Below are 25,241 nucleotides of genomic sequence, written 5' to 3' on the forward strand. Positions count from 1 at the left end.
CTTTCTCCGCGCCCAGCCTAGTTCTCAGCCGGATATAAATAATGCAACGTTTTAATGTATCACTTTTAAGGGCTATTTGTCTAATGTCAAAGGCATTCTAATAATGTTTAACTCCACATCAAGGACTGGAGTAACTTGCTGCATTGAGAACGTTCACTTCCTGGGTAATCGACATCTTTAGTACATGCAGATGTCAGTCATTATTTCGCAGGCCCTGGTTTACCCAAGCTGTTTAGATATCTTAAAAATGATGACATCCATTTCTAATGGTGGCCATGTTTGTCTGTTTTTGTTGTTTCCCTCGCAATATGGGAAATTCACATTTCACTCAAGTTATTTTATATCCTGAGAAAGCTGAACGTACGTCTACAGGAGTCATTCATTATTTTAAAAAAGGTCTGCATATCTGTCAGTTACAGGAGAACGTTGTCAGCATATAATACAATTTGGGTACCCCCTTTCAGGGTTTCAAGTCGCTTATTAATTCAGTGGTTCGAATGCGTGCAGCTAAGGCTTCTAAGACAAGTAAAAACAGCCCCTCGCAGTGAGAAATTCCTGCTGTACGCCAAAGTCGATAGTGATTGGATTTGCTGCATAATTATTGTGGTAATTACAGCCAATATATTATTACGCAACAGTGTGTGTTTTATCAATGAAGACTCTTTAAACTATAAAACTAGACAACCCTGTCAGAGGCTTGTCTGTCATTTAGTGCTAGTCGGATAGCCTCACTTTACTTCAATATGAAGTACACACGTCTCTGCATGTTCTCTCTGGCCATTCTGCCTTGTATACCTCCTACCTGGGCCTTTAGTATCAGAACCGAGAGGCAATGTTGCAGTGCATTGGCAAGGGCCTTTGTCAATTTTATATTAAGAACTGAAATTTGTCAGTATTTAGCACTTTATTGATGCCCACTCCTGCATTGGAAATAACTGATATTAGTGATACTTGTGCTCTGTCAGCCAGATATGTTCTTCAAAAACATATCGGTAAGTAATGGCATTAATTGATTTTTACAAATCATACCCAATACCAACGAGAGACCATCATCACCATGCGCTTTTTCATTGACATATCCTTAAGCACTTATTTGATATTAATTTCAGATATGGGGTTACCCAAGAGTAAGCTATAACCATAGTCAACCTGGGCAGAGTAAGTCATCTCTAGGCTCTGGCGCTTAATTGGGATCTATAAAGAACAATACACTTTATTAGCAAAGGTGTTTACCTTAGCTGTAGGTCTTAAGGTAGGCCTTTCATGCTCATTCTTCAAGACTGGGGCTCCAGTCACTGCTTGGCATTTTTTAAGTCATACTGGCAAGAATCCGTGACTGTTCTACCTATTCATAGAGCTTACATTTTAGACAAAGCAGAGCATGATCTACCTTCTTGGAGGAAAATATGTGGACAAGTATTGTGCCATATGACTTTTGATTCTAGGTTCCTGATATTGCTTCTTTCTGGTCCAAGCGCTCTTTATCAAATAACCAATTATATATTATTTTGGAGATGCTCACATAATCTGTGATAAAGTGAACAAATTGTGATTCAATTAGAAATATTTCTCCAGAGAGACCTTGGCATACTTTCCAGGGTACATTTTCACGTGTTTTGACTGGACTGGTCCATAAATCTCACTGGTATATTGTGAACAGGCATTCCGTAACTTAAGAGTCTCTGTAATATAATATGATGATCAGGTTTCATCATTCTTAGTGGTACATAAACACAATATATATGTTCTCTTTCATGGAGGTGTAGAAGTGTGCCAAGGGTCCAAGCCAGAGTCCTGTAGTACATTATTAATTGTGGATATAGAATGTCTCAATGTAGCTTTGGGTCAAATACTAAGTTGCTATCTCTATCCAGAGAAACTAGAACTAATTATTTGAAAATACTTGATATAACAGACCGATCTAAATAATACATTTATAATTTTCAGAGAAAGCATTTGGCCCTTTGTAAATCGAGATTTAAATTCAAACAAAATCCAGGTTCTATCATCTTGTATAGGACTAAGTGAATATATTATGCTGAGATGGTAAATGTACAAGTTTTTGAAATCCCAGAGACTTCTACATCAGATGGTGGTCACGCGATAAATGAGCAACAACGTACATCACACAAAGATCGTGACATGTCATTTACTTAGACAAAAAACAAGAGATTCTTCCACTTTCAACTCATTTGGTTTAAGGAAGAGGTATGCAAGGAATTCAGTCCTGCATGGCCGCTTTATCTACAGGGCTGTAGAATTGGAAAGAAGTAGAGACATACTCAAAAATTGGAAAGCAGGAGTTGGCTCGCCAGAGTTGCGAGCAGTCTACGGCAGTCTCGACAGTCTTTCCACAGTTGCTGTTTTCTTGTTGTGGGAGGAGCAGTTAAAACCCTCGACCAAGCGCGAAGCGGCACGTGGAGTTGGCTCGCCAGAGTCTCGAGCAGTCTACGGCAGTCTCGACAGTCTTTCCACAGTTGCTGTTTTCTTGTTGTGGGAGGAGCAGTTAAAACCCTCGACCTACCGTGAAGCGGCACGCGGAGTTGGCTCGCCAGAGTTGCGAGCAGTCTACGGCAGTCCGCGGCACTCTAGGCAGCCCAGGCCGAAATGGCCTCTTCAGCTGCCTTGGATCTTTTCAATCAAGCGCCAGTGCCGACAACCCCGCTTGGCCGTGTTCTACGTAGCCAATATACTCGCTTGGAGCGAATCGACCGATGAAATAAAAAAGGTAAAGAAAACCTCCGTTTCCACCCAAACGCAAGGAAGAGTAAGGGGGGGGCTAAACTTATTTCAACTTCCTCCTCCTCCTCCTCCTCCTCCTCACTGTCAAGATCAAGTGCACCAGACACCCCCGCTCTTTTGGGCACAAGGTCTCGGGCTGACGTTGGGGAGGGAAACGTCGAGCCTATTGAACCGGACTCAGTTTTTGATCAGTCCCTTGACACTACCCAAGCACCTTCGAACGACAATTCGGGGGCGCACTTACCTGTTGGCTCCATAGAAAATGGCACAACGCTGATGATGAACAGCCTGGGAAACACCCCGCGTTCTCCAACACGTAACTATCGCACGACTTCCGATGACCAGCCTGCCGCCGCCGCGGCGAGTGGGACCACATCTGACGACGCCGAAGGGCGCAGCCGGAATGATCCTAGCGGCTTGGTCTTACCGAAGCCACAAAATCCTCCTGACTGGCCTGCTTCCGCCGTGATCTCGGTCGCGGCGAGTGGGATCACGCCTGATGACGCCGGAGGGTGCCGCCAGCAAGACCCCTGCGGCCCAGTCTGGGATGATCAACAGATCTCAAAATGTTCAGTCGAGTCAAGCACCCGACAACATTTTGATAAGCGAAACACTGACAAGCCCCTACCACAAGATGGAAACCTGCAAGAAATCCAAGGGGTGTGTGTTAAGTCTGGAATTCCCATTCAAGTTGAATTGCATGCAAATCTTGGCTATACGACAACCCTTGGCGAAAGAGACTGCACCGAATCGTCTACCACTCTATCATCATATCCATCAGCAATGTTACCAACCATAGAGAGAGTGGAAAGACTCCCAACTTCTTCTCCAATGGTGGCCCCTTTTAATACATCGAAGGAAGTAGATTCAATAGTAGATTCTGTGAATCTGCCGGGGACAGAACCCTATGCCCTACAAAGACAAAAGGCTATAGCTTTATTAAAAAGAAAAGCACTCCACCAGCAGAAACCACGGGAGTCCGCATTTTAGTCAATACAAACTACTACCAAAGGAAACAGAGAGCATCAGCCAAAAAAACGGAGATTGGAAAAACGTTACTCTCTAAACCGCTTACATGCCATGCGCTAAAAGACTTTTTTGCCAGGCAGACTAAGAGACAACTGGAGAGAGAAGTCGAACTTTCGGACGCCAAATTATTGAACGCAACTGCTGAAACTCCCCCGGATCCTAAACAAAGGTAAATGGGAGTGATTGATTTACCAACTCTACCCTTAATCGATCTACGCCTTTCTCCAGTGAGGGTACTAGAGTCCCAGCGTAACCTGGACCTCTCACATCTTAATTCATGAAATGGAAGTACACAATCACTTTTGAGACCCCCCGTCGAATCATCTGAAGTCCGACCGCTGGGAACCATCGGTTCGGACCTGGACAAATACAAGCTATCAAAAATTACTAGGAACGACGACGTACCTCAAAGAACCACCACAAACCAACTCACTCCAAATAAGCAGCATCCAGACTTTCAGAGAAGCTCCTCCACGCCGGGGAAAGACAAAACTGGTGACTTATCCCCTCCGAAACTAGTCCATGGATCAAAAAACCAGTCTACAGACATGTTTGCAGTGATGTCAGCTATCACGGTGGGCCTGTCCCCATTCGTAAAGCTTTATGAATCGCTCAATGATTCGATGAAAGATCTAGTTGCAATAGCAGCTACTACAAACTCAAAAGTGATCTTTTTGGAAGGCTTCATTACGGCTTCCGAACAAACAAACAGGGAGCGTGAACATCAGTGGGAGCAAAGAATGGCACATCTAGAAGCCAAATTCAGGAAGGAGGCGGTAGCACCACCACAGATACCCTGTCCATTTATAAACATAAATGGACTCATAACCACACAGGAAAAAGTGGACAAAGCGAAAAAGGGTCAATCCATCAGGGAAACACAAACTATGCCCGTAACCGAAACACCAAAAGCAGACGTACATCAGAAAGTCAGAGAGTCAAATGGACGTGTAGCTGAATCTACTAGAATATCGATGCCATCCACAGAGACGAGCAAAAAGGAAAGAAAAAAAAACGGAAACTAAAGTTGCAGAAATCTTTAGCTGGAGCAAGCAAGGAGGGGAGCCGCAACCTAAAAGAAGCCCGCCACAAGCTGAGGCACGAAATTTCCAGAAAGACACAGCGTCTCTAGTAATTGAACCAATAATTGAGGTGGATGACTATGATTCATCCTCCCCAGACTCTTCTCTGATGAACCTGACACAACTCTTGGAACCGAAAGATGTTTCAAATACACACCTTACAACACGGAAGCCTCCACCTACAGAGACAACAAATCTCGCCACTTCCTCTCGTACATTGGGCCAAATAAAAGTGTCCGTCGGCACATCGAATCCAGCTCCACCGTCTGCACCAAAGATGGTCAAAAATCCCTCTGTTGAAGTACGATCAGGAAACTGGCACCATACAGTCATGGCCAAAACGACCGGTGATGACAACAATTTGCAGAAAAGTGACAAAGAGGGCACTGAAATAGTCCCCCAGTCAAACCAAGAATCAAACAAAACATTAAAGGCCCCTGTTACAGACGTGCAAACTACGAGACAAATTCGCCTTTTTAAAATGGAACAACTAGTGTCAGGAAAGAATTTCCTAGTTTTGAACAGAAAAACAGTCCTTACAATACTGACAAAAGTCCCTAGTTTGACTCACCTGTCTTCTACCAACTTCATCTTAATCGAGCCTTATCATAGACAGAAAAAGGCCAAAGCATATTTACACGTAAAAACCATCCCCAGACATGAGCCAACAAAAGAAACGCTTGAAACTTTAAATCTACTGGGCTTTGGTTTATCAGAATTGCAACTTCCTCAACCTTTGACCCAAACTGGACCAACACAACACAATACGAATTCTCCATCCAGAAATTACAAACGATCCTCACAAACGCAACAGAACATTAAGTACCGAAGCCACCACATAGAATCACGAGACCATCCACGTGATAGACCTAAATATACCCCACGGACCTGGACGAGCAGAGCCCACCACCTCAGACCAGAAGGAAGCCAAAATTGGAAAAAAACCCGTCTTAGGTCAGACAGAAACTCAGCGGATGATTGCCCGGCAGATCATAAAGACCTGCTGAACCACTCACAACCACGAGCTCCCTCAGGCCCCTGGTCGTGGTTAAGAAAAGTGTTAAAGCCTAATCCGCAAAATTAGCAATTATCCAACAACGACTCACGACAGTCAGACAAGTCGTCGTATGCAACCACCGAACCCATCACCCAAACCATTTCCATGTGCTCGTGGAACACGAGAGGCCACGACCATCTGCTAAACCCGGAAGCACAAGACTTAGCAAAATTTGATATAATCTGCCTCCAAGAGACTTGGCTGAGGGAAAAACCAATTCTAGATGGCTATACCACCGAAATATCTCCAGCGACAAAGGGCATTTTAGGCAGACCATCGGCAGGCCTTTTGACCTCTATTAGGATTGGATCAGGAATCGATGTTAAGGGAAAGATAGCAGAATCCTATGGCATCCTTGCCCTGCAGACGGAGTGGCGCCATCCAACAACCGGTCCTAAGGGAAACCAAAACTCAAAGTTCGCCATCATCAATACTTATTGGAATCCGCAAAGAACCACAAACAAGGACTTCTGTGAAGAAATGACCACGCTACTAGACAAGATCACGGCTGAATTGTCATTGATTACATCATTATTTGTGGCGATCTGAACGCCAAATGCGATCATTTTAGCCACTCGGTACTGGCGACAGCAGCAAAAGTAAGAGGAGATCTGTGGTTAGACCTGATGGAAGCCAGAAATGTTCATAACGTGGCTATGGTGAAGGGCCAACTTCCCGCTTTCCCGACGTGGGAGCGTGACTCCTCAACAGCCACGCTTGACTACATCTTCATATCTCTCGCTTTACTATCTCACGTCACTACGTTTGAGATTTACAAAACGAAAGAAAGCGACCACAACCTTCTAGCCATGACGGTGGAATCCATAAACGTGCCGAGACTGAGCTACACACTAGGGGTGGAACTGGCAGCGAACCAAAGGCGGCTTCAGCTTACAGCACTCAACGTTAAAGAAATAACGCAAAGCTACGTTGATTATCAAAAAAATTCCATTATCAGCATGGAAAGGCCAAACTACTTGCCTCTTCTATTACTCCACACGAAAAAGCAAAAGACTCTCAAGCCCATAACAACAACTGGTCAGCAAGAATATGACGATTCATTAATGCAAAAACGAAGAGAACTGAGAAAATTACAATGCGAATATAAAAGAAATACCAACGAAAACGTCAAACAACTGCTGACTGCGGCGACTAGATCTTATAGAACCTGGGTAAGACATCGGAGAGCGGTACTCTATCAGAAAGATGCAGAACAGATGTTAAAAACGCTATCTTCAAAAAGCGTAGGAGACTTCTGGGCATTAATAAAGAACAAAGGCATCCAAAATGATGACAAACTCCTCAATTCGATACCAGAATCATCCTGGACATCTTTCTATTCAGCACATTTTGCCCCAATCTCTGCAACCGTAACTGATGCAATAACCCAAAATGAAGTACCATGGACAAACCTAGCACTTCAAGACCAAATAAAGTCAGCAATCTCAAAATTGAAAACGTCTAGAGCACCGGGGCCTGATGGTCTGACTAATATAGATTTAAAGCAAAACCAAACTGAATGGTCCATCTTGATAACAAACATTTTCGATCACTGCATAGCATCAAGACAAATCTCGAAAACATGGACTGAGGCGGTCATTGTACCCATCTTTAAAAAGGGAAGTAGAGATAACCCGGCGAACTATCTCAGGCCTTTGATAAAGTAAGCCGGCAAAGACTATGGTCTAAATTGACCAACTGGAACTGTCCTGAGGAAATCCTGAACCCAATAATCGCATTACATACAGATACAACTATGCGAGTCCGTCTAAGCCAGCAAGGCACGCTATCGGAAGCAGTTAAGGTTGAAAGAGGAGTCAAACAAGGCTGTCCTTTATCCCCTTCATTGTTCATTGCATTTCTAGGTGATTTTCAATATACGCAAACCCTTGTGAGAGCATTTCCGCCGAAAGTTGGAAACATTGCAGTCTCTAGGTTACTCTATGCCGACGACATGATCCTGATGGACCAAACCCAAGTCGGTCTCCAGCGCCAGTTGGCAAACCTGGCTAGATTCATCTCTGAAAATGACCTAGAAATAAACACAGAGAAATCGAAAGTCTTGGTTTTGGGGAAAAAGCTCTCAAAATCCAAACCGGTTGGCTCCTGGTTCTTAAACAACGTAAAGATTGAAATAGTTACAAACATCAGATACCTAGGTGTAATGATTGATGAACATAAAACTGAGAACTCGACCATCGTGGCTTTGTGGTCCCAAGTCAAAACACTCACCACTCAAACATGGCTAATTGACAATAAATATGGAAAATTCTCTTTAATACCGTCGATCCAGTTCTACAGGCAAAAGGTGGTACTGTCATTAATCTATGGAATGGACGTGGCACTCAACATTCAGGAGTCAATTTGGCCGAAACTTGAGGGATATCTCTGGAAAGCTGTTCTGGGCTTACCAAAATCTGTTTCCATCGCAGCCATACGACGCAAGCTTGGTTTACTATCCCTGGCAGCATCCATTGAACAAAGCCAAATGAGAGCTTTGAGGAAAATCATCGACCCAGACTCACTGCCTATCTACAAAGCGATTCTAGAAGAACTAAAGCTGGGGCGTTGCAAAGCACTGACCGCCTGGGAAAAAAAAAACTAACGGCAAAACTACAAGACCTTGCATGCACCCAAGAGGACTTGATCCACAACCCGGAAAAAATCAAAATTAAAGTAGCACAAGAAGACTGGATTACTACATGCAAATTAGCAACCGCAAACAAACTTCTTGGTCATCTTCCTTCTACTACTAACAAACTGAACCTCCCCCTGAACTATTGCATCAAATTCACAAATAAGAATCTCCGGAAATTGTTCATGAGAACAAGATTAAATCTGATGCCAACCCAAGAGATCCGGGCTATTCGCACTAAATCTGAAAACAAAATCTGCAGACTATGTGCAAATCCAGACTCTATAGAAACAGCAAGGCATCTGATTCTGAACTGTCCGAAAACCTATTACCTACGGACAGCATTCTTACTTCCACTACTTTATGACACCCCTCTTAGAGAAGAGCACACTTGGTGGTGTAGACTGATTGCGGGGGAAAAAACAAAATGGGTTACAGTAGCAGTTAAGATCTTCGACGCTGCCTTAAAAAACATTATCGTCGCCGACCCCGACACCAAAAGCACCTGAGACGGAAACCTGCGAAAGCAACCGAACAGACTTCACAAGCGGTGTAGGCAACGAAAGAAGCACCTATGCTACGCCTTTTTTTTTGTACCTTGTAAAAATCATTTCTTTTGGTTAAAATCAAGTAAATAAAAAGAAAAAAAAAAAGAAAGCAGTTTTCATCGCTGTGCAGAAGATTTAATTTTCAAGCAATGTCACGTAATTCACCCAAAGTTTTGGCTATAAAGTGTAATGTGTCCAAACACTTAAGCATGATGAGTCTAGTAAGTGGAACCCAGTATGAAAAAATAGCAATGCTGTTGCAGAGCAATTCCAAAATGAATGATTCAATGGCAAACATTTTGATTTAAAAAAAAGATATGCGTTTGCACACATGCTTTCTTTATGAAGACATGAGAGGTATAGCCATATCTGCCAACAGTAAGCTGGAAGACCTTTAAGCCACACACAAGTGACACCCCACAGTGTCTTCATGAGAGGCCACATATGGTCAGAAGTCCATCTAAATGGGCAGCCTCACCTTCTTATTTTATTTACTGTATTTATTGTTTGCTTGTTAGGCGCTTATACTATAAGAAAATACTGTTTCAAAGCACCCACAGGGGACAAAAGGAGTGAGGGAGGGAAATACATCACAACACAATATTTAAGAGCAGAGAGGGAGAGGGACAAACCTACTATGCCTTGTGAGTATTCAGAACATGCAAGTGCAGAAAGGAGAGGGAAGAGGGGGTAAGTGCTGAGAGTCCGAGCTTGTGGGTGAGCCATAGACAAAGTGCTAGGACTGTTGAGTGCTACTCGGCCTGGGCCGCGAGGGCTGCACATGCAAGCCTCCAGAGCGGAGGGTATGTAGATGCAAAGTGCTGTGGATAGACAGGAACTGGGAAGAATTGTTGTGGAAGGTCAAGGCCCTGAGAGTGCATAAGGGCCAAGGACACTGATGCAGCAACTGTGGGATTAGCAGAGGAGAGAGGGAGGATAGGAGGAAGAAAAGAGGAAAGTTTTAAGGAGCTTCTGGAATTTGAGAAAATCCTTGTCAAGGCGCAGGTGGAGGCTTTTCCAAAGGAGGGAGGCTGCAGAGGAAAGTGAGTGACCCCCTGCCCTCTGCTTAGCAAAACGCTGCCACAAAGAGTTGGTGCCAGAGGAGCAAAGTGGTGTAGAGGGAGAGTATTTAGTGAGATAAACTTGACAATACTGCGGTCCCTGGGCCCAGACAGCCTTGTGGATGATGCAGAGGGATTTGAATCTAATCCATGCAGCAAACCGGGAGCCAGTGAAGACTTTTTAGTGCAGGAGAGATGCGGTCCCTGGGCTTAAGGCCAAGGATAAGTCTTGCTGCCCTATTCTGGAGGAGGCTGTCACAGTAGTCAATTCTAGAGAGATTTGAGACGGGAGTCAGTGGCGGGTATCAGGCAGCTAGACGGTTCGGTGAGCGAAGCATGACGAACGGCTGCAGTTTGGGCATAATGATGACACAGGGTCAGGAATCATTGTCTCAGTGCTGATCGGAGGCTCTGAAGCACTGGCTGAGATGTCTCAGGTTTCTTTCAGTGACTGTGGCTTAACAGCTCTCAGCACTGCAGTTGGTTGCAGATGAAGGACCTTGACTGGCTCGAGAATGTCCTTTAAGGCGAATGGTGGTAGATGCTTCTCATGGCACTTCTCCCAGCTTCTTCATTGGGTTTGTGTTGTCCTTTAAGGTGGATGGCCCAAAGCTAGAAAGTGTGTTGTAGGTAGCTGCCGTGTCCTTGGTTTCGGGCTCAGAGACCATCTGGCACCCCGTGTACAAGGAGCTTGCAGCAGAGCCTAGCAGGGCATGCTGTGTGCTCGATGGGTTCCGGTTCTGAAGCAGCTGGAGGGTCTTCTGAGTTATTTTCTCCTTCTGTTCCCTGGGAGAAGTTAAGGGGACTGAACTTGCTTCCCTCTTTGGATATTCCTTGCCTTCCTTCACTGGCTGTAAGGAGACTGTACCTTCAGCCAGGGTCCAAGGATGAGTTATTCGTTTTGCTTCTTGAAAAGTCTTCAGATAATCTCCCAAAAGAGGAGCTCAGCCTCCTTTTAAAGTCAAGTGGGCCTCAGTGATTGGTGTAGGCTTAGCCAACCTTAGTGTATCAATCATACAGTCCCTGCCAACAATCCTCTGTATGTGGGAGGTCATAACCAGAGAGCTTTCCAACAGGAAAGGTAAAGGGTTGAAACAGGAACAAGGTGTGCCCCTGAACCAAGATGACAGAACCCTTCTCTGAACAGAAAGAACTCTGGTGTCACTCGCTTGTGCTACTAAGTCCCACCCATCTACTTGTCTGTTGTGTTCAAAGAGTCTCTTTTGTTAATGGATCTCTGTGTGGTTTCTGATTAAAGTGGCAGGACTCCCTTGAAGATGCTGAGAGACCAGACTCTCTCACTTCCGCTAACAACATTCTGGTATCTTATGAATGGGGTCCCCCTAGAGGGGGTGGCCTACTGCAGCAAAATACTCAGACATGTCAGTTCACTTGTCTTTTATACTGAAGGCTGGAGCTGGCTTCAGATTGACATGTTTACATATGAAAGGTTGTTGGGTATCCTCTCTCCTTTGTTATCCTCTGCAGCCAGTTTGAAGTGCCCTCTGTTGGTATGTTAATCGATGCCACCAGCTGCAGGACCTAACAAAAGACGAGGGTGGTTCCTTGGTGCCTTTGTCAGTTAATCAGGCTGTCCAGGGCAGGGGTAAGGTTGGTCTGCCTTCTTCATTCAGATGACATTGTGCGCTACTTGGATGTCACTTTCCAACTATATATGACAGGGGCAGACTGTGCCTGTATGTGGTGTCCTGCCCGGAATACAAGGTTCTATGCATGTTTTTTGGTGTGAGAATAGGTAAATGTGTGTGGATTAGCCCCACACATTTCCCTGAGGTTGGTCTACCAACATTTGATTTAATTAAACATTTCCAAAAAGCCCAGGTGAGCGCACGCCCACCAACCGGATGGTCGAATTCCTCACATCCTGTCAAAGGTATTTGCAGTAAAAGTGATGTCACCAAATTAAAATCAGAACTAGTAAGTATGAAGAAGAGTTCCATACTCTTGGAAAGACCACCACCACACACAGTAATACTATGTGGTTCATTTCAATTAAGTATCAATAGGTTACTTGAAAAATAAATGCATGTCCCTTAGTTGGGAATAATATTCCCTAATCAAGCTTACCTTTCAGACATATTCCACTGATAGCAATGCCTGTTCATGCATTTTTAACCAGCTTCCAATTGTTGATCTAACAGAAATATGAAATCCAAAAGCGAATAATCTTTGTCACATTACAACAGATTCTCATAAATATGTGTTTACATTTCGAGATAATTCTTTAATACTATTGACTCCATGCATTTCCAACATCAAGTAGCGTCATTTAGTGAGTATTCATTGTGCTGGAGACTTTCATTAAAATAAACAACAAGCCAGTTAGTGTAACAATCTCCAAATCAAGCACGTCTAACGTGCTTCCAAACAAATAACACAATGCAGGTCTTAGCTTACCTGAATCAAATAGGATTCTACACTCACATCTGCTGCAAATGCTGTAAATTGAAGTTGTCTAACTCGTGCCTAACAGCATTCTGGAATGTGATCAATTCCCTAATCATTTGCAACATAAAGGAGCCGTTTGTAGTTAATGAACAATCTGTCCCATCCTGGAGAAGCCCAGCGTCGAGGACCTGTCCCAATACTCTTTGAAACAGAAGTCAAAGGTCCAGCCATTGTCTACACTGGAATGAGTTCCTGGGCATTACCATCCAGCAATATTCTGTGGTTGTCTAAATGAATGCAGCATTATGTACAATTAATATGAAAAAAGACTCGGTATTATCTTACTCTAAATGTTGTATACCATACAATGCATACTTTCAAACGACCATATTACAATAGAAGAATCAAATACAAATATGTTTGACACGGTTTTTTAAGCAAGCAAAACGATTTGATGTCATTTGTGCCCGGAATTCACTATGGTGATTATGCCTCATATCATTTGTGTTCTCTACATTCATTCGGGCAGGTTGATTAAATATTTTCTTGCATACCGAAGAGAAAGATGGGCAAAAATATATGAGTCCAGTATGACTATTTTAGGTAGGTTTGATTCTATGTTGCCACCTTATGTTGCCATATGTAATACTTATACACATACACATTGTATCTGGGCAATTCCTTATTTGTTATCAAAAAACGCCTTGCCACTGGGTATTTCTAGGGCCCTATTCTAATGTTTTACTTGGCCTCTACCCTTATTGCCTTAGTCTTACGCGGAGTCTTGCCAACATGAAAATGAAAATGGCACTTGTTGTATATTGACATTTGCAGGATCACATGTTGCATGGCGATTGAGTTTTATTTTAGTTCTACAGTGTGTGTGCCTAATTAGAGTGCCTTTAGGGATGCTGTTGCAATGTTGACACAAATGGTACATAAAAAGGCCAGATATAGCAATGAAAGCCAGGTATGCGGGGGATTAAGCCCTTAAGCCAAATAGATACAGAAAGGTATTTACATGAGCTGGGGTCAGTTGGGCAGGCACCACGAGGGACCTTGGACTTTTCCACAATACCAGGGATTATTGGCCAGAAAACACGCGTCCTATATGGTTGCCTGCAACTGGTTGTGAACTGCTCTAATATGTAACTCAGCACAGAACAACCTCAAAAATTGATATATATTATAGAAGTTGCCAACAACTTTAGTAGACATCATATTTTTCTCAGACAAACTTCCAGTCTTTGAACTTTTGTGTTAAAATAACGCAAACTCTTTGGCCAACCAAACAATGCTGACACCAGGACCAGGGATATAATGCACCTATTGCATTAGCCCAAATAAACATGGCTACCAGAAAAAAAGATAAACCATCAGACTGGGAAATATACACATCATATAATCTGAAAAGAAATGGAGAATGTGCGTTGTCATTCAGAGGTAGATAACTTTAATAAATACATAACATGAAATAGCTGAGAGCGAAAAACATTATTTACTATTATCTCTCAGGCTGGTTTTGAATATATTTTGGTAGGACTTCCACCTTAACTCACGCAGATGAAAAGCAGCCACCATAGCTTTGCAACCTGAGTCCATAAATTAAGCCAGAGGATAATGAATGTTAACTTTAAATCCATCTACCTGTGGATCACTGTGCCATTTTGAAAGGCGGGATTCCCACCACGTGTACTGCATCACCCGCCAAGGAATAGGCAATCTTCATGTTGGAAAGGGTGAGCTCAAACAGGTAGCAAAGGGAGAACCTCACTAAGGGATGCATTGGGAAGTCTAACCCTCTTATTGGCATAATAAAAAGTTCACAGCATGGATCAGATATTAGACAACAGTTGCCACTGTGGGTGTGTATTTGTTCTTATGTCTTTATAGAATAATACAAAAACCAAAAATAAAGGTTTTAAAAAAAATCAATGTGTTGTAGTAGTCTGTAATGGTGTTGCTTTGTTCATTTAGTTCAGCCAACATTTGCAGAGTTGAGTTCCAACTGGTGGCCACTGTGGTGTTCTGGTTGTGCAGTGTGGCACACTTGAAGATGGTGCATTTTCTTTCTAGCGTGGTAAGCCAAAATTAAATGTGAACTGATCGTCTGAGCCACAGCAACCATTTCTTTCCAAGGCTCACAATCGTTGAGACAGCTTGTGACCACAGGAATAATCCCATTAACAAAGCATAGGGCATGCATTTTCTTACCAATACATAAGGAAGCAAGGAATTAGATCTGTTATCTGCTCCACCAATTCAAATTATGAGGCCTGTACCTTTGCCCTTCCACTTTGCAATGTCAGCTCACATTTAAACTTCTGCCCTGAAAGCTGAAACATGCATAATGTTGCTGGTGCCAAATTGCATACACCTTCTGCCCCTTGCAATACTCTGGGACACCTCTTAGCTGAAGATGAAGGAAAGCACACCCAAGTGTTATAAAAACCATGCAGTCAATAATCGGACCAGTGCTTCTCATGTCCATGTCGGTCCCTACCTGACAGACAAGGTCAACAGCTCAGGTGACCACCGCTTGACAAGTAGCTACAGCATGGTCAAATTGAAGCTGTAAACATGCTAAAAAGAATAAGAAAAAGGAAAAAGGCTTTCATGATCTGTGCCTTCAGTCTGTAAAACCATATTCAGGTTAACATTAGACTCAGGCCCACTCTTATGTATTTCAGAAGGGAGCACACGGGCATACTCTTAAATAAGCACCTTCTTTGCACAGCATAACACCCTCAATCCCTCCCCCAGCTGACGCAATTACACACCAAATAAATGTTCCTGTTGTTTAACTGTAATGTAACACAGACCTATTGTATCCTTTGATGTGTGTCCAATGGACTGTTGCAGTACCAGCTGCACTGTAGCCAAAACCGTGTTGAATAATTTCAGTATTGTTGTATGAGGGAAAACACAGCAGCTAGCCACTCATTGGTGTTAACACTCACCCCCTTAATCTCTCCTGTTCCTACCACCAAAGTCATATGAGCATGACCCTGTCTCAAGCTTCCCACGGGTGTTTTTATCTCCTTCTGCTCCTCCTCACAGGAGCACCGAATGGCATGTATCTTGTCCAATCACTTCAACTGATGAACACTGACTAGTGTGTTAATCACTTCGCCAAATCTGTGCTGCTTCTACAAGTGAACATGACACTGGGAGGAGGAGCAGGACAAGCTTTGAATCCCTATGGGCAGCATGTCCTGCTCCTCCTCCCATGGCACTGACTGGTGTGTCAACCACCTCTCTAAATCTGTGCTCCTCTTCCCACCAAAGTCATGTGGTCATGGCTTTCCCACAAGCTGCCGTCAGATATTCCTGCTCCTACTCCATGTTATCCACCAATGGTATGTGTCCTATCCACTCACTTTAAGAGGCATACACTGACAGCTGTGTCAGCTGCCTCCTGAATCTGTACTGCACCCTCACTCTCCTCCCACTAATGGCATGCAATCATGACTTTCCTGTAAGCTGCTCTCAGGGATTCTTCCTGAAAGGTGTCACCTGATGGCACGTGTTTCAACTACTCAATTTCACTTCGAGAGATGGACATTGACTTGACTGTCACCCACTACCTAAAGCTTTGTTGCTTCCTCCAACTAAGGGGGCAGACAAGGTGCTTCCTACTTTTCCTCAAGGTTGTGACCTAATAGCATGCCTCTTGTCTGCTCACTTCAAGAAAAGGACACTGTCCGTTCTGGTGTTACCCACCTACTCGAATGCCTGCTGCTCCTCCCTCCAAAGTCACTTCATGGTGACTCTCTCACCACTTGCCCTTAGGGATTCCGGTGTCCTTGTGCTCCTCCGCCCAGGTTTCGCCAAGTGGCAGGTGTCTTGTCCACATCCTCCAAGTGATGGACACTTACTGGTTTGTTTCCTGCCTCCCCACATTTCTGGATCCTACCACCAGATTTCAACCATCATGACTCCCATAAGCTTCCTCAGGGATTTCAAACGTCCCCTGCTCCTCCTCAAAGGTGTTTCACTATAACACATGCCTCACCAACTTAATTCAAGAGATGGGCACTTCTGCTGTGTCTCTTGAATCTCTGCAGGCTGTTCCACTAAAATCAAAACATTGTTATTCCCCCAGGAGCTGCCCTAATGAATTCCAAGCTCCCACTGCTCCCCCCACTCCTCCTCCCAGGTGTCACACAATGGCGGTATCACGTAATATTATCCCCGACATAAACATCGCCATATATATGGTCGTCAGGAACAGCCATAGGCGATCATTTTATTGGGGATAATTTTTGGGATTTTTGGGAGCCGGGGTTGCGGGGGTGTCCTCCGCTCCCTTTAAAATAATACAGGGGTTGCAGTGGTGTCCCCCACAGTTTCCATGCCTTAATATTGCCGCAAAATTATGGTGATATATTTGTATGGCGATATTTTTGCGGGGCTATTAACACATGGAACCACAATGGCATGGTTCTCTCCATTCACTTCTAGGGGAGAACACTGAATGGTGTTACATGCGCCTCCCCGAAACCCTGCGGCTTCCTAACAATGAAATCTGGTAAGCATGACTTTCCCACAAGCAGGCCTCAAGGAAATCAATCAGTCACGTGCATGTGTCTCTCTCAGACAACCAAGCTGTACTGCATTACAAGTATTCCCTATTCTGAAACTCGCATTAGATGACACTTTTCTGTTTAATCACGTTTAACCCCTGAATGTGTCGCACAATGCTACAAACGAAAATCCTACCCTGAATCTAACTCTCTAAAAGAGTCCTAAATTACTACCTCTACCTACAACATTCCCTAGACAGTACTATTTCTCCACTACCATGCATTCCCACTTCCATCCATTTCCAAAGTCTGCCTCCAGCAACATGGTACTTCCTCTCCAAAAGATGCCATTGACTGAAAAGGAGATCCAACCATGTGTCAATCTTAAAGCCATGTGGACGAACTTCAGATAAACTTTTCTATACGTTGACCCATAGTCTGGCCTGGTCGAACAAGCAGGAATTCAGGTGATTCTTGGTTTTAGTGAATGTGTTAATCCAGGCTTTGTTGAGATCTATGGTTCTGATGAAAACTACAGCATAAATAGGTTATATGTTTTCATAGGACTATATGCTTGTACTGATACAGGCCTAATGTTTCCATTGGCCTGTTCTTGCAATGTTTTCAACAATTACATCCCTCTTTCTTATATGTAGGAAACCCCATGAGCAGTGTGAACATGTTGAGATTTCAATGCCATCATTCACAGTGTTTATCATCCTGATGTAGGAAATGGCTCAAATGGCTTTTTAAAGAGCAGAAAAGCATGTTTGCCGATCAGGCTATTGTGTGCTTCTCATAGGATTACTGTGCTATAGTAAAGACAATAGGCCTCATTGCGAACCGGCGGTAGAGTGATAACGGTACCGGTAGTGCTGCCGGTGCCATTATCTTTCTGCCGCCATATTACGAGTTCTGCTTGCGGGCCGCCCTGTATGCCTTGTCAGATCAGATGTGCAGAGCGGCACCCGCTAGCAGAACAGGATGCTAACAACGGTCCCGTACTGGGCACGCAAAGGTCAGAATGGCCTGGTAATTCCCATTATTCGTGACGGCAAAAAACGTCATGGCTACCTCCAAACTCGTAATGAGGCCCAATGTGTACTCTACCTATCCAGTAGGCCACACATTGAAATCAGTCCATTTATATCTTTCAAATGCATACAAACAGTAATACCATTTTAAAAAAATAAATAACTAAGCGGACTAGGATACAGGTGGAATGTACATGTTTTACTTCGAACAGACAAGATACTAAGGGCCTGCTAGTGGAACTTTTATCGTGGTGCAAAGTCACTTTGCACTGCCAACAAACAACCTGATTCACAGAACGGTGCAATGTGTATTTTTGCAGTGCAAAGTGACTTTGCACTGACTTTGTACTGACTTTGCACTGGTGCAAAGTCGCTTTGCACACAAAAATACACTTTGCACCGCTCTGTGAATCATAGTGTTTGTTGGCAGTGCAAAGACACTTCGCACTGCGCTAAAAATTCTATGAATTGGGCCCTAAATGTTTCATTTGCTTCACGTTACCTTTTCTCAATATGTTTGTGGAGAGGTCAATGATGGATCTTTACTCACACAATTAAGCTTTCTCTAAAAAAGTGCAGCTTTTGAAATGTCTCTATCTGTGGCAATGTTTTGATTGGGTAGTAATAGTAATGTATGTAAATATGTCCTTCAGATTAAAGCGCTATATAATACGCACATTATTATTATATTGCTTTGTTGTGCTGTATTTTGTTTGGCACAGATTTTCGCATGGGCTGTTGTCCATGTGATATGTTTATGAATTGTTCAACATACAGAACCGCCAACTCCATTTTGTAGTGTTGTCTTGCGGCCATGAATAGAGTCACCTTAACCTGGCTGCATTCAATGCAGCCAATTCTTATCTTCCCATGAGAATCTTATCTTAGAAGGTCTATTGGATAAATCAGCCTTATTGATTTACTAACTTTGAAATGATTAATCAAAGTGAATGATGGGGGATGCTCGAATTGCCATCTTCGACTGGCGATTGACATTTTGCTTTTTTTCGTCAAAGCTTCAATATTTTCTTCAGTGATATCTCAAGCCTATGTCAACTTCAGATCAATGCCCTTCCAGTGTCATGCTTAAAAGGAAAAACGCAGGTTTACCTTAGTCCTGCTTGGATAGGCATTGTATTGCGTCTCTAGCAAGATGCCTTTATTATTTCGACTTGTGAAAGAAGGTTTCATAGGCTAGTACATGTACATAAAACAATGTTTTCTTTTAGAACAGCAGATTGCAGTAAAAGCGTTCATACTTGGTTCTGGGCACCTGGATGTCTTCGCTTTTGGCGTCCATCCATATCATAACATACATAAGGTGCTTGCTTTAAAAAAAAAAAAAGAAGTGTTAATTTCTTGCAGGGGAACATAAACATTTGCACGCCAGTGTAAATCTGCCCCCTCCACGCAATTTCCATCAATTCTAAGACGTAGGGGTAAAATAAATGATAAAAAAGGCAAAATCATGAACTGTTTTGGAAAGGTGCAAAGACCTATCAACATAACCTAGCAGTAGTACATGAGTTCATGTAGGAACATTTTCCATATAACTCATGCATATCATCACAATGCTGAAACAACACTCATCACAAACTAATGTAAACAACATTATAATAGAATCAACCTACTGAAAAGTAAAGCAATGCTTAATTAATCATCACACGTCCCACAGTTATTCGAAACAAAGAAATCGAATGTATCAGAACATCGATCATTGTTAGTGAGGTAGGTAACTCAGCTGGTGGTATACAAATCAATCTAAGAGAAAATGATTGGAGTCGTGCTTGTGTAAACCACACCACACTATTTACCATAATGGCAAAACTACACAACATACAACGTCATGATCAATTAATCAGTGCAGTGCTTGAAACATAACCCTGTAGGACTACACAATACATCCATTGCACATAACTTATAATAACAATTGAAGTACTGGAGAGCAAATAATACAGCCTATGCACATAAAATATAATACAAATTGAAGTACTATATTGTCTATATATAAACATATAGCAGAAACCGCCAAGCCAAACAATTGCCTTGACCGAATCCTCAATGCAATTCTAAGCAATCTGCTAAGTGCCCAAACCCCAACCGAATCAGGTATTAAGTGTAAGTGTAATATGGCTAAGATATGATGTAATAGCCCCCTAGCTGTCAGCAATGATTCAATGTACAGAGATGTATAAAAGCATATTCATGGCATAGGAAGAACATATGCATACACCCCTCAATATTATCAGACAAGAAAGAAGCAATGCAAGATTTTGCAAGTGAACCTTGCCAGTTTGCCACAATATCTCCAAATGGTAACACATTTAATCGAAATCCAGTCTACAATTTGAAAGTAGCACAATCTGACATCCAAGTTATACATTCCTCAATCATTCAACATTGTGCATGTGTTTATCAACCAATATCAGAGTTTCTTGTGCCGTGTGTAATAATTCCATTATAAGACCTAACATTTCCGCCATGTTGGTTTTATTAACTTCTCATCAAAGTGAAATACTGCGTGCAATATGCTTTGAATAAAGCAGTACATATACACTGTAATCAGGGTAATAGACTCATTACTAATAATATCAATCATTACATTCTCAAAGTGTTTAATTAGAGTGGGACCATAACAAAAGCCATGTTTTGATCGGTATAATTGTGGTTATTTATGCATTTATTATTATTTTGTTTTACATTTGTAAAGCACACATAACTCTTAGGCAACTAGGCACTGGTTACAGAACATAATGCAGGTGGGAAAGAGGGAAGAAGGAGGAGGGAGATGAGACATTCCAGGTTGGTTGAAGAGGCAGGTTTTCAAGAGCTCTCTTAAGGCTCAATATGAGAGTTCTAACCGGATGGAGGTAGGGAGGGAGTTCAAAGGCAGGCTGGCTGTAGCAGGGAAGCTTGAGCTCTAGTGTGTTTGAATCTCAGCACAGTCAGGCAATGGCAAGAGGTGGAACACGTGGGTCTAATTGAGGTGGGTGTGTTAGGTTTTTGTGACAAGTAAGCAGGGGCAGTCTTGGTGATGCAGCAATGTGGAATTTTGGATTTAATACGTTTCCTAAACGGGAGCCAATGGGTACTTCTTTTGGCTGCAGAGTTGTGATTGCCTTAGAATGTCGAGAGCAGCACCGAGAGCTTTGTTTTGGATAGTTTGAAGTTTGCAGATGTTTCTTTCTGTGGTGCCTGCTAAAGGGCATTGCAATAGTCCATTTTGGATCTGATGATGGCTCGGGTGATAGGAGATGGTTATCGGTGGAGAGGAAGGGTCTGCTGGTGTTTCTGAGCTTTGTGGTGTAGGAAGCTGTGATATAATAATTAAGATGTGCACAGGTACGAAACCTGCTGAGCTAACTACACTGTGCCTAGGTGCACAGTTTGCCAAGGCCGAATTGGGGGTAATAGCTAACAGAGGCATGAATTGAGTGCTTGCAAACTAGCAGTATAGCGCCTATATACTAACAGAACACATAAGCCTGCATGAAATGCGCACTAAGGGTTAATTGCCGATGAGGGGGAGTTCAGTGTTTTTATTGTTTAGGCAGAGCAAGTGGGATTTCGCCTGGAGGAGTCTTTGTGGTTGTTGCCAGTAAGAGGAAAAATTAATTTGAAACTCGTTGTGCAGATCAAATGCAGGGGTTGAGTTATGAAACCCAGTAGACAATGTTATAATATATTGTCCACACTTTAAATTATTAACAGATTTTCGTGCCCAAATGTGAGTGCTGTAAAGCCCAATTGAGCTAGACATTGCACACAATCCTCTTAAGACTGTTCCATCGGCTGCTTGCCTCGAAAACTGAACAACCTCCAGTATTTGCTTGTCTCATTAGGGTGGCTTGCCTTCTCAAATGAGCACAGCCGCCCACGTCTCCCAAAGCACCAAAGCCCAGAGAAGTAAAGGATTTCACTTTCCCTGGCTGCGTGCCATTAGGAAAAAAATACAATGATGCTCTTATTGGTTCTAGTTTAGATAGTTTATATTCTGTCATGCCAATTGGTAGCCCTTTAGCTTCAATATATGTACAATAGATACAGTGCTTAATTTGCACAAAAAAATAAGTGCCATGGCTCAAATATTTAACACGCACATGACACATCATGATGGGCAACTCCCTGCCCACTGTTGCCACCACCGTGGCTGCTCCCCCTGCTGGCAACATATATGGGGTTAAAGCTGCAGCTCCCACCGGCTTAGTGTGGTTGATGATTGCACTCACTACGGCAGATGTGCGATTTACAAATACCAATAAACATACACATTAAACAGCATACTCATTGTGTCTTGACATGAGACAAATGTTTATGTGTGGCTTTAGGCATATTCATCATTTACTTTATTATGTGTCTGGAAGTTAAATAAATTAAGTTGCCAAAACACCACATCATAATCAAACTGAGTCTGAGACAATAAGTGCTGGGACACAGAAATAGGTTCCAAGGCTGAGCCCTGACAAACACCCCCACAAATTAAGCACTGCATGAAAATGAATTAGCCTCTGCAGGGCATGCAGCATCCTTGCCAGTATCACCATTTCATCTGTGTAACTCCATACTGGTATGCACATCCCCCCAACAATATTGTCCACCAAGATATTATGTGATAATGTATGCTTCAAAGCTTCAAATGAGCCTCATCACCAGGGAGTGCGAGGAATTCCCGTGCATTATGTGCCCAGAAGGCCGACTTAAAGTCCTGAGCAAAGCAGGTCTTTAAGCAATTCTTTGGGAGCCTAATGCCTGCACATTCCATCCGCCCACAGGTATTAAAGATTTTAGCACCTGACAGAAGCCTAGGCAACTGACATTCTTTCTCCAAACAAGGCGGTGTGCAGACAGTTGCACCCCCAGTGCACAGTATCATCAGGGAAACATGGCCTCCTCTGGGGATGCAGCAGCTGCTGAAAATGTGCCATGCCACAGCTTGCTACGGTGAGGCAGAGGTGAGGGAAGGTACAGCCGGACTTCATGATACCATAACAGATGCAGTGTAAAAGAGAGTTATTTCAGTGGGTGGGTTTGTGAGGAGCAAGAGGGCCAAGCCACTCACACCCCGCCCATAGAGACAAGGAGAACAGGAATGGGGGCCATAAGGAGAGGAAGTTTGCTCGGCAGGGCATGTAGGAATATTCTAAGCAAGTACGGGTCGATAGCGCCCACAATTTGCTCAGAATTCTCCTTCCTGATTGACTGAGACAATCATAACATATTACATCAGGGTACTAATGGATACATTAAATAGAAGGGGTGCCAATGCACAGCCCTGGCAAACACCTCGGGTACCCCCAATTCACCAGTGCATTTGCCAGCTAAATCAAAATGAACACAGTCTTTTGTATCAAAGAGAAGCAAATGGAGAATGTCCATTAAGGGTCTTGGTATCCACACGAGGGTGGAGAGACAGATTTTCAGGCTGTGTATATTGCATCAGAGCATGCATTTATGTGTCTTCTGGACAGAATCATCAGGCCTATCAATAAGATACAACATCAATCAAATCCCAGTCAATAATAATAATACATCACAGAACTTGTGCTGACATTATTCAAAGTGACCTTGCCAAGATGGTCTGAGTGTTCTGCCTTTGACAGACCTGAAGCCCCGGACATTTAAAAAGCTTATTAGCAAAGCCCTTGAACATCACAGCAGTTGTCACTCATTCCCACACTAGGAGCTTCCAAATCACTGGCCCTCATTACGACCCTGGCGGAAATCGAAAAACGATGGCGGAAATGCAATACCGCCATCGAATAGCGCTCGGTGCGACTATGACCCGTCACCGCAAAGTACGAAGCCATTAGCGACACCGTAGTGAACGCCAACGCTAACTGCACCAAGCACGCGCGCGCGCGCCATGCCAAACCGCAAACACCACCATGGTGCAACGGTACGCCAATTCCGACCCTAGCGGACATGTACCTAACGCCATCAGGCATGGCGGAATGTACCATTCCGCCATGGCGAGAAGTACGGCATCGCGAATCAACCGTAAACGGCCCCACTGAGTGCCTGTACACCGCTCCCTGCCCACAAAGTACAACTCCCGGTAGGTGCAATGAAGTCACAATGCAACCATTGAAATGTACAAAGCACCCATGCATGCCAACGAACAAAAGCAACACAAGAGGGGCCAATGGGAGCTGCAGGTCACAGATGGCACGAATACAGAAGCCATCCCAATGGACATGACCACAGTCCCCCACCAAGAAACGCACGCAAACACAGGCACCTGTGCCCAGCAATATTCCGAAAATCACATCATTCCACCAGTCCACCTGGCTGACCGGCATCTGTTACACAAAACCCAATCCCCCGCCCCTGAGCATGACAACATTCAAACTGTCATATAGGCAGCCCCCATCCCTGACCTCACGGGCTCAGTAGGCAAACGCGCCCAGTACAGTACCACGCAACTAAACCCCGAAGCTGGAACCCAATGCAGATCTCCTCACAATACATCGCCCCCCAAATAGGCATATGCCACATCACTTGCAAAGAAAAACGCTACACGGGCCAAATCAGAATAGCAATTTATGCACATCAAAGACACCAAGCCCATACAGCCATCAGGCCATGAACTCCAAAACACTAATCACCATTGTGGGCTGCATCCGCAAGAAATGACCAGCCACTACTTGTGTGTCGCCCTGTACCCCCATGGTACACAGAGCCACATTCACGTACGAAAAGGCAACATGGAAGCGCACAGAACCGCAGGGCTGTCCCAATGGGGAGGCACTAGTCCAGCTGAAAGGCCGAAATGTTGCTCCGAGACACCAGTACTGCGTAAGGGCATGTGGGCCATCGGCGATCGTCCCATAAGATCGTAATGCTGCTCCACCGATTAACACGAAGCAGCAGGTGTCGGGAGTAAAATCCATCTGCAGGAGTGGCATACAGATGGCAGTGGCAAAAGGGGAGGAGATACCTGTCAACCAAAAGAAAAGAAAAAGAACAGAATGGCCATCAGAACTACATTCGAACAACTCACTTCAATGATCACACGAAATCCACAGCCATATGCATGCTAGCCCACTCAAAAGGATCATCACCACCCCAAAACCACTTGCGACTCATAACCATCTATATCGAGGTGCAAACACCATCAC

General features: G+C 43.7%; 1 long non-coding RNA gene across 1 annotated transcript in view; it reads right to left on the reverse strand.

Moving 5' to 3' along the window:
• Nucleotides 1–18,571: 18,571 nt before the first annotated feature.
• LOC138528790 (uncharacterized) overlaps nt 18,572–25,241 on the reverse strand; it is a 72,420-nt gene continuing 65,750 nt past the window's right edge. Inside the window, exon 4 of the long non-coding RNA XR_011284245.1 lies at nt 18,572–19,451. This is a non-coding gene — a long non-coding RNA (uncharacterized lncRNA). The remainder of the gene's footprint in view (nt 19,452–25,241) is intronic.

This window comes from Ambystoma mexicanum, chromosome 7q (genome assembly GCF_040938575.1).
Source record: "Ambystoma mexicanum isolate Mex_15411 chromosome 7q, UKY_AmexF1_1, whole genome shotgun sequence".
NCBI lineage: Eukaryota > Metazoa > Chordata > Amphibia > Caudata > Ambystomatidae > Ambystoma > Ambystoma mexicanum.